The sequence below is a fragment of the Pseudochaenichthys georgianus genome, chromosome 3 (assembly GCF_902827115.2).
Source record: "Pseudochaenichthys georgianus chromosome 3, fPseGeo1.2, whole genome shotgun sequence".
Classification (NCBI taxonomy): domain Eukaryota; kingdom Metazoa; phylum Chordata; class Actinopteri; order Perciformes; family Channichthyidae; genus Pseudochaenichthys; species Pseudochaenichthys georgianus.
The window spans coordinates 44,068,560-44,079,363 of record NC_047505.1 but is presented as its reverse complement, the minus strand read 5'-3'; the positions used below and the strand labels follow the sequence as shown (position 1 = coordinate 44,079,363).

The window sequence follows — 10,804 nt, the reverse complement described above, 5'->3', positions numbered from 1 at the left end:
AAAAAAATAACACCATGCGTGTCATGATGGCACATAACAGCTCGCGGCCGCAGATTACTCCGGGTCCCAGACCCCCCTATACCCCAAACATATTTTTATTGCAGATCTACATGAATCACACAAACAACCTATTTTGGATTCAATACGGCGAATTTCGCCGAAAGGTGAGTGATTCTCATGCCTGATAAGTACCCTGTATCAAGATTGATGCAAAACAAGTGAAATTTGACCTTTTTAGAGAAGTTTAGAAAGATAAAGTTCCATTTGAACTTTTTCACTGTAAAAATCATTTTATTACTTTGAATTATCACTATAGGTATTTATTCCATCCAAATATAACTGTTGTGAAAAATAAATAAAACATACTCTGTTATCCTCTTAGCCCCACTGACCCGAAATCGCGTCATTTGCAGGAAACGACGTCTAAGGAACCTTCATATTTAATAAACTATGAATATTTTATATCCATATAACGGGAAACAACTCAACTGATCTTTTTCATTTATTTGAAAAAAACACAATGCTAACAGTGAGCCTCTGAATTAGCCCCGAGCGAAAAATGCTAACCTATTACTGCACCGAAAATCATTCCTAGCTCCCTTATTACTTATCCTAGCTCCACAAACACATTGTTTATGATCGTAAAGACACAGAATCGGTGCCCACCACTATAAGCAATAGAACTGCAATTCCGTTATCTGCGTTATCTGCTGTGCTCCGTGCGCTTTGAAATCAAATCAAAAGTTGTTTACCTCAATTCTTTGGCGTTTCTGCATTGCCCGGCTCTTTCGTTCTTTTTTGTGCTCAAATATGGAGGGGACGGCTCCGGGTTTCAGCCTCCGATGTACTTGTAATGCTTCTCCACCAACAGACTTGATGATGGCAGGATCAACATCGTATGCATCACACGCGAAGAGGTCAGAGCACAACTTGCTCCATTTTGTCGGCTGCCAGCCAACACGATTCACAAAAACAAAATCCAGTTTCGGCGGATGATTTTATCTTGGGGAAATGCATGTAAAAATCTCCCAGATCCCGCACCGTTCGTACATCCAAAAGCACAACAATAACACATGTTTTTTGCGTGATTTCGCGGATATAATTCAGTTTTCTTTTCGAAAAACACCACTGACATGTGAACGAGACTGCCGAGTCGGGATATTTGGCCCAGAGACTGTTTGGCCACAATGACGTCACGTGCGCGGAGGCTGCTGGGAATGACATGTCAGAAATTCAGACGGCTTTGGGTCAAGTTTTGTATTAATAAAAAGCTTTTTTTTGGGTGTATTATCTCGATTTAAATTAAATAAAAAATACAGGCAGTCTTAAAAACAACATTTCTATAAAAATGTAGCATATTTGGAAGCTTTGCATTTGATCTTTAACGGATCCTTTAAACAAATAATCCCACGCAGGTGAACTGACCGTAATGCTTCCCACTGGACTTGTCCCCGCACACCATGCAGTCTATGCAGACCATTCTAAGTCTATCAGCTTCCGGTGAAGGGTGCTCACGTGAGGGTTAATGGAGCTTCGCTTCTTTGCCTTGGAGCCTTTCTCCGGGTTGATGCCCAAGAAGCATCTGTTAATAAGCAAAGATAAGTTTCAGTTTTAAATAGACTCATGTATTGCAGGCAGCATTTATCAAGGTGTTCACCTGTGTCTTTTCCCACACCGACTGTTACTAGTCCAAACCTGTTGGATCATCCTCTCACAATAACATTATTTGTAGCCTAGCAGAGTGCCTCAGGTACCTCTAACATAAGGTTTACTTACTTATCTGAATTTTGAAGCCATACTATAATGTGAATTAAACCATTATGTCAATTTTTTAACAAGATAGCCCAGCAACATCAAGTGATGGTGTGGTCCCAATTCGCATCGTTGGTTCCAGGCTTCATACTCAAAGCATTTAATCTACTTTATGGCCTCTGTAGAAAGGCATGGACTTAATAGCCAGATAGTGAAACACAACTTTGCATGATAAGTCTTACTGATGACATTGATCATGTGTTTGAGTGTTACAATACCTTTGGATGAACTCCAGTGTGCATGATCCAACGGGATATTTGAGGTTGAAGACGTCGCTGCTGAATAAAGCAGCTACCCCATGCAAAAAAAAAGGGTGTGGGCCCATTACCACTTGTCCCTCGGTGGATAGCATCCACCCAGAAGGCTTCATTGTGTCACCTGAAATGAACAGATACCCCGTCATGCGTTATTGTGGATAGGTACATTCCTAGAATCAATCAAAAATAATACTTGAGCTAGAGATGTCAATACCAGATCCGAGTAACATTCATGATTGGCCAAGGACCAAAAAGCAGGAAAATATACAGTGCAGAGCATGCAAGGACATGACACATAACCCTCCAGGTGGACAGCACTTTTCTACTCCATCATCAGTGAGGTAGGCTACTTAACAGTCACTGTAAAAGCATCAAAGGTCCCTGTGCAGATAGGAGAATCTGGCTGAACGACAAAGCAACTCCCTAGCCCTCCTCCCTCTGCCTTTATGGATAGACGGTTTAACCTCATTCCTCTATGGGTAGATGGTTACGAGCCCAGCTGGAACGAGAACATGTCAACTCGTCAGACCCCTAAATCATTGAAACAGGCTAGAGATTTTAACTAACGCGAATCGCTGAAACATATGGCGTCAGAGTATCGTTTCACAGACTGGACTTGAATGGAGTGCAGGAGAGATGGAAGGCCTTCAGTCAGATTCTCCCCTCGATGCAAAGGAACACTTAAGCTCTTTAGAGTAACCATTCAGTATCCTATACCTCATCGATGGTGGAGCAGAACAGGGATGTCCTAAGATAAATTATATAACTAGAATAAAAGCAGCAGTGAAGTCTAGCCATTCAGGTCAGAAAAGCAGGAAATCCTGTATAAACAGGAAAAATCCCATCCCTGAACATTACATTACCTTGAATGATCAAGCAGGGGGTGCTTGGGAGTGCTGCAGTATTCACTACATTAGCAGCAGTGGCACAGGTCTGTAACAAAGTAACACACAATAGCATAGATTTAACATTATGCAAGGATGAAGATCGTTCATTGTTCAGAGGTAAATCAGAACATAATAAATGGTCTAATAATAATTACTTGCATTTATATAGCGCTTTTCAAGACACCCAAAGCGCTTACAAATGGACGTCCGCAAACCAATGTGTAGCCCCTGCCTGGGTGATGCTAAGGCAACAGCTAATCCGCGCACTACAGATCAGCTCGGTCCATTTGGAGCAACTTGGGGGTTAAGTTTCTTGCTCAAGGACACTTCCGACATGCGGACAGTCAGAGCCAGGATTCGAACCACCAACCCTCCGGTCGATGAACGACCAGCTCTACTAACTGAGCTTCAGTTGCCCCTAATGTAATCACTCGTTTAGCATTTTAAATATTTAAATAAATAAAAAAAAACTTACATCAACTTCGAGCATCAGTTTCTCCGTAGGCTCCTTAAAGTAGACCATAAGGAGCTGGAGGATGCAGGCAGCCTTCTCCGAACCCTCTGGATCATAGCTGGCCAGAAATTCCCTGATCTTCGGGTTGTCCAGTTTCTGGCAGAAATGCAGGATGGTCTGTCCTCTGACCCAGGGCCTCTTGGAGCTTCTGAAGTATGTTGACGTCCGTCAGGATGCCAAAGTTGGAGAAAAGCCCTCTGAGAAAAGGCCATTCCTCTTTGACCTCCAACATCGCTGGTGCAGGCATTCTGTTGAGGTACCTCCGCAGGATGATGTAGGTCCTCACCATCAGAAGTTCTGCTCTCTCTGCCCCACCCATCCCTTCCTCTGTGTACAGACATACAAATACATGTTTGAGAGTACCCAAGTAACAACAATTAAATTCAATGTCCCCACCTCTGGGACATTTTGAGTGTCAAACCTTTAATTTCATGCTCTCATCATTACTCATTCTGAATATTAAGGTGGCCTTTTTGCTTAATGTGGGGTGTTTATTTAGGTGTCAATTCACCAAAAATAAAGTAGATTGCATGCCTGAGTAGATGTTCCGCAGATCCCTTTTCGAATCCTCCAACGTTGCCTCGGTCTCCCCCTTTGGTAACTCTGCTGGGCACCACCTCACACACCTAGGGATAGGAATCATAGGTTGACATCCAATATATTTACAGTGGAACATTGTTGTGCGTGGTAACTAGTTACCTAACCAAACATAATTCAATCTGCCTGACACTGAACAGGACGGTTAGCCTGGCAATGAAGAGGACGGTTAGCCTGGCTGCCTGACACTGAAGAGGATGGTTGGCCTCTCTGATGACCTAGAAAAAAGGAGACCAGAGAAAGGAGAAATTACAAAGGCAACCAACAAAAGGAATTTTTCAGTTTGCATGCAGATTATGAACATGAGCATGTTGTAAAGGTGTTCAAGGTCAGGTAGTCGAGCATCCCATTTAGACGAGACCGCAGTCACACAATCATATCGAAATGTTAACTACCTTAGCTGCAACAACACTCGAACAGTCACTAGCAATTTCCTCGAGGATGGCGCACGCACACCAGGATCACGAGGATGTCAAATCTGGAATAGAGGCAGTAAAAAACCACCACAGGGAAGCAAGAGAGGTAAGCTCACATAAATGTACTGTCAAACAGTATTGGATGAAGTGATTAATCTCAGGTGTGCTGCACAGGTAACAAATGTCTGAGCTTCAGTACTTCATGGAGGGAAGCACTGGAGCTGGGGACTGCAGTTATGCACAGTCTATAAACTACGGTCTGTGTTGCATACTAGGCCTACCTCCAACTAGGAAGCAATCCGTGGATTGGATTTAGGATTTAGGCAATACACCTCATCGTGTCAGTCAACACCAGGCAGGCAATCAGTAGGCCTAGAGGAAGATACAAGATACAATATCTGTTTATTCGCCATGTAGTTTCACAACATACTAGAAATGTGTTGCTGGTAGGTACTGACGTAAAGACAACATTGGACAGGGTGCAGGGACAAGACAGGACAAGTGCAAAACAGGACAGTGTACAAAATGCAGGTAAAAGTAGAAGCTAATTTAGGCTAGAATAGTATAGAAGTAAAATAAGATTTAAAAAAAATTGTGTTTTCAGAGAAATAACATTACTTATTATTGCAATAACCTATAAACATTTCAAACCTATAAACATTGCGAACCTATAAACATTGTGAAGAGGCAAGGGAGAGAGAGTTTGGTAATCCTTTATCATCCAGAGTAGTGTTGATGAAAGTATTGAGTGATTGAAACTTTGCTCGCTAGGCGAGGCTTAAACTCTAAGTAAGCCACAGGCTACAATGAGGCTACAAAATAGTTCAACTTTTTATGTCTGAGCATGTTTTGAGAGCAGTGTTAAATCAGACTTTAGTTCAACCTGGTTCAACCAGCTACGAAATGGACCAATCTGCACAATGACTACTTTTACTGTCGCTATTTCCATTATATTTAGATGATAATACTTTTCTACTTTTACTTGAGGAACATTTTGAATGCAGGACTTTTACTGTGACAAGAGTATTCCTACACTCTGGTACTTCTACTTTTACTAAGTACAAGATCTGAGTTCTTGTAATTTCACTACAAGATCTGAGTACTTGTACTTTTACTCAAGTCCAAGATCTGAGTACTTATTCCACCTCTAGTAGTAGTGTATTAGTCTGAATTGTAGCCACAAAATCACGCAGAGCTTCATAAAAATAGACTCACAATGGTAACAAGTGGAAAATAATATTTACAAATGTGTACAATGATTTGTAGGTAATTTTGACTACTCAAGACACCTGACTTATACATCTTCAAAGGAAGACTGTTCATTCTACAATTACATGGGATTAAAGCAAAATGTAGTTTTACTTGTATAATACTTCAATTTGATATAAAAGACTGTTTGTTTTCATCTGTTTTCAAATAAACAAAGTATTGGCTTTCAGAATATTAAACTTGTTTCGGCAAATTCAGATGATAAATACAACTTTGAAGCTTCGGCATAATTACAAGCAGAGAACGGACTAATGTAACGTCACAGCAAGCATAACAACAGCCGGTGTTTCTTGTGAACGAAAATGTGTCTTTGGGTCAATGTGACTGATTTCGATAGAGCAAGTCACATTTGGTTTAGGCACGAAACATACTACCAGTAGAAATACATTGCTTTCAAAATCGCTCTGTCGAATCAATAGATTATATTTCGTGACTATAACACGAAATGCAGTGAGTGCTTCATCCTCTGAACACCACACGATGGCGTCTGTAATGCACATACCATAGGTACGCTCCTCTGAAATGATTGTCCCCTGCAATTATTATTATCCCTCAATCGAGTTTGCTATTCAGATAGCTAACGTTAGCTTAAACAAACGTAACATGCAACGTTAGCCTAATCTAAAATGCTCTACTCCGGCGTACCTTTCATGTGGCTCGTCTGCGCAGACTCTCGCATCGTTATTTTTGCAAACTTTGCAGGAGGCTACTCGTGGGCTTGACCCTCGTCTTAGCCATGGCTTGTATTTGTCTTCTGCTAGCCAACGCTCGTTGAAACTGCAACCTCCTGGCACACAGTCATCTATCTCTCATCAGAATGCCTGGGTCACACGTGACATAAAACAAACACTTGAAGGTCACGCGCATAGCGCGGGAAGGCCGCAGCGGAGCTGTTTTATGTAGAAGCGAAGCAATTCTTTTCTTTTAATCTAAAAAGCGGACTATTCAGTCAGACAGCAATTTATTGTAAAAGTAAAGCATTTACATTTTCAAGCACTTTATCTCAATTTCAAGCACCATTTCCAAAATTCAAGCACTTTCCCAACCTTGAAAACAACTGCGGTCAACTCAGCCGTCTCTCGCATTTGCTTGGTCAAATAAGCAGCGCTTCATTTTTGAGTGCGCGATTAATAGGGTATTTACGGTAATCGCCGAGAAGTGGCGCTGACGGTAGTACAAGTGCTTATGCTATATTTGATCAATCAATCAATGATATTTGATGAGGGATAAATGATTTTTAGCCATAAGTTCTTAATAAAATTGATACTGTTGGACTCAGTACATGTTAGACTACTACCACAAATACAATCAAGTACTTTTACTGTGTACTATTTGAGTAATAATCATGTCAAACTCCCCTCCAGAGTACAATAATGCATGTTTTCTGCCCTTTTTGATGCGATACAATGATCTTTTGCAATAAGTTATTAGTAAAATTGGTACTGTTGGATTTAGTACTACTTGGACTAGTAGCACAAGTACAATCAAGTACTTTTACTGTGTACTTTTTGAGTAATCCTTTGTCAAACTCCACCCCTGAGTACAATAATGCATGTTTTCTGTCATCTTTGATGAGAGATAAAAGGATTTTGTGCAATAAGTTCTTAATGTAATTGGTACTGTTGGATTCAGTACTACTTGGACTACTACTAAAAGTACAATCAGGTACTTTTACTGTGTACTTTTTGAGTAATCCCCTGTCAAACTCCCCCGAGAGTACAATAATGCATGTTTTCTGCTATCTTTGATGAGAGATACAATTATTTTGTGCAATAAGTTCTTAATGTAATTGGTACTGTTGGATTCAGTACTACTTGGACTACTACCAAAAGTACAATCAAGTACTTTTATTGTGTACTTTTTGAGTAATCCTTTGTAAAACTCCACCCGAGTACAATAATGCATGTTTTCTGCCATCTTTGATGAGATAAAATTATTTTGTGCAATAAGTTCTTAATGAAATTGGTACTGTTGGATTCAGTACTACTTGGACTAGAAGCACAAGTACAATCAAGTACTTTTACTGTGTACTTTTTGAGTAATCCTTTGTCAAACTCCACCCCTTAGTACAATAATGCATGTTTTCTGCCATCTTTGATGAGAGATAAAATGATTTTGTGCAATAAGTTCTTCATGTAATTGGTACTGTTGGATTCAGTACTACTTGGACTACTACCAAAAGTACAATCAAGTACTTTTACTGTGTACCTTTTGAGTAATCCTTTGTCAAACTCCGCCCCTGAGTACAATAATGCATGTTTTCTGCCATCTTTGATGAGAGATAAAATGATTGAACTCCCTTCCAGAGTACAATAATGTATTCTTTTTTTCCCACGTCAAATTCTTCTTACGTGTAAACCTACCTGGTAATAAACATGTTTCTGATATATAATAAGCGTTAGAAAAATGTTCTTCACAATACTGACTATGTTGGAGTATTTTAACAGGATATGGTAAACACATGATATGAACACTAGATCCACTAGATCAGTACTCCAGCAACAGCATTGTTACACTTTGGAAAGTCTTTAGAGACTGACCTGGATAGCTGTTCACAACTTTCCTTCAGCACAGTGACACACCCTTATCACTCTTGTTGGCCTCTTATGACGCTGCATGTATTTTAATATATGTATAATATATTATTTCTCTGCCCCTAGTTCTTTCCTTGCAGATTCTTCAGTCTCATCAGCCTCATCAATCCCAGTCAACGTCTTCAGCCTCCAGCACACTTTCCCTGTACAAGGCTCATTCCCCATGATCACAACACATTATTTGTCACACAGAGAGCAAACCCAGTCCCCAACTTGTGCCTCTTCAAGAGACTTTTGGTCCATATGCAGGCACTGTGTGTGACACCACCGGAAACAGCTGTCACACTGAATCTGCAATAGAAGGAGTGGAGACAAATGAGAGTAAAGCCCTGCTTATAACAGCTTTGAGCAATGGTCAACTGCATCCCTCAAGTGTTTGTATTTAGTTTCTGCTTTCATTTAATGCTTTTCTACAAATCTAAATTGTGAAATATCTGAAGTCTCAATATTCATGAAACCCTACCCAGTCAGTGTGGGTGTGATGTGGCACTGAGCCGGGTGGTTTTATGCCGGCGCACATGGCACAGTTGACTTCTTTGTCAAACACTGATGAAAAAAAATGCTAATGTTACATCTCAAGTACAACAATATCACAATTGAATTGATATTTTGAAAATGTTTGAAAACATTATATATGAGGGAATAGAATAAAATAAATATTTTTGAAAAATAGGTGAAATTGGATGCAGTTAGTACCTGAATTTGTTGGCAGCATTGTCTGACTCTGCCTGCTCTGCAGAGTTGCGTGCAGGATCTGCCAAATACACTGTGCTTTCTTCAGCATTGATGTACTGTGGACACAGAAAAATAAATATATTTTTGAAATAAACACAACATCTCCAAAAACTTAGCTGATCAAGAAATATACAATTATATGATATAGACACTACTAACCAGAAATGTCCAGTGTACACCGTCTACATGTACAAAGGACACTGGCTCCATAGCTGTCAAAGTGTATCTGTAATACATAAGAACAAAACAACTTCCATTTCCCATCAGGCTGTATTTGTTTTCTTTATACAGTAGAGTCAAATAGCTTGATAGAGTATGTTTATATTTAGATAGACATAATGAAAACCTTTGTAGTTATCCTCAATAGAAACACATGTTACCTTTGACAAAGTGTGCTTCCTGACCTCTTCTCTTTTCCCAAAGAGGATCACACCAGCTGAGTAATGGTTGAGAATATAAATCCTCGTCCCCAGTTCACATTTATGTGCATGTATATGGAAAAGACACTCGATGATCTGGAGAGAATGTCGACAAGCAGACATTAATAAGAAATACAATTATATTAAATAATAATGTAGTTGACAGGTGTTAAGTTTCGTTGATAAAAACAGAAAATTATAACAGTGAATGACCACATTTGACTACTTCTTCTAGTGTACAATAAAAGTTAAATATTCAACTGTGGATGCCTTTTAAGATTCACTTTTAAAAACAGTTTAATACATTTTAGGCTTTGGGTGCTAACAAGACTTCAATGGTGTGCCATGAAGCTAGCGTTACATGAATATTGGATTAATGTAGGGCTGTGCGATTATGGCAAAAATCATAATCACGATTATTTGGGTCAATAATTGATATCACGATTATTTTGACAATTATTCATTGACCATTTATTGAACTTTAAAACAAATAATATTTTACCAATAAACAAGATCAACAAATATGTTGGAGCGCACTTCCAAAACCATACTAAACATATATTATTAATATGATAAATAAAAATAAATTAGACCAAAATAAATTAAATCAAATATGATGCAGTGCACTGTCACAACCTGAAAACTCCTTAACATATAGCCAACATTTTTGTAAAACATATTCAACATATTCCACTCAGTCAAACGTTGAAGGCTGGCCAACCGTCATGGTCCAGATTCTCCAGAAGTAACAGGAAATAAATGTTGAACTACAATTTAAGACCAAATTAAAATGTTTAGGCCACCATGGCAAATGCTGGTAGGGCTGCTCATGTCATCTCTTAAAGATTTTTTGCAAGAAACACCAGCCTGTTTACATGGTCTGGTTTCAGAGATGAGCGCAGGCAGAAGACAATAGAGAACAGCAGTGACGCGTCCTAAAACCCGGATGTAAACTTCTTCCGGTTCCTTCGTCAAAAACGCAATGCAATTTCTCCATAGGATTTTGGAAAATAGCTCGAAATAAGGTCTGTGGTTGACACACATTTAAGAGAGGGATCACGTTTTGTTCAGCCGGATAATATCCACATGTCTCGCCTACTTTTATAATTTTTGAATCATAAATCTAGTCGCCAAAAGCGAAATGCTAACGTTATGCTATAAACGAACTACAAGCCAGTACAGCAGCAGGGTCGCACGACTTCAATGTCACGCCAACTTAAGATCGTTTCAACTGACTTGCACTGAAACTGCACTTTGAACACTTTAAATATATTAACATTTTAAACTGTATACCACGTTTATCT

General features: G+C 39.4%; 1 pseudogene; it reads right to left on the bottom strand.

Moving 5' to 3' along the window:
- Nucleotides 1-1,467: 1,467 nt before the first annotated feature.
- Nucleotides 1,468-8,866, bottom strand: LOC117462221 (uncharacterized; annotated as a pseudogene).
- Between the last annotated feature and the right edge of the window lie 1,938 nt (nt 8,867-10,804).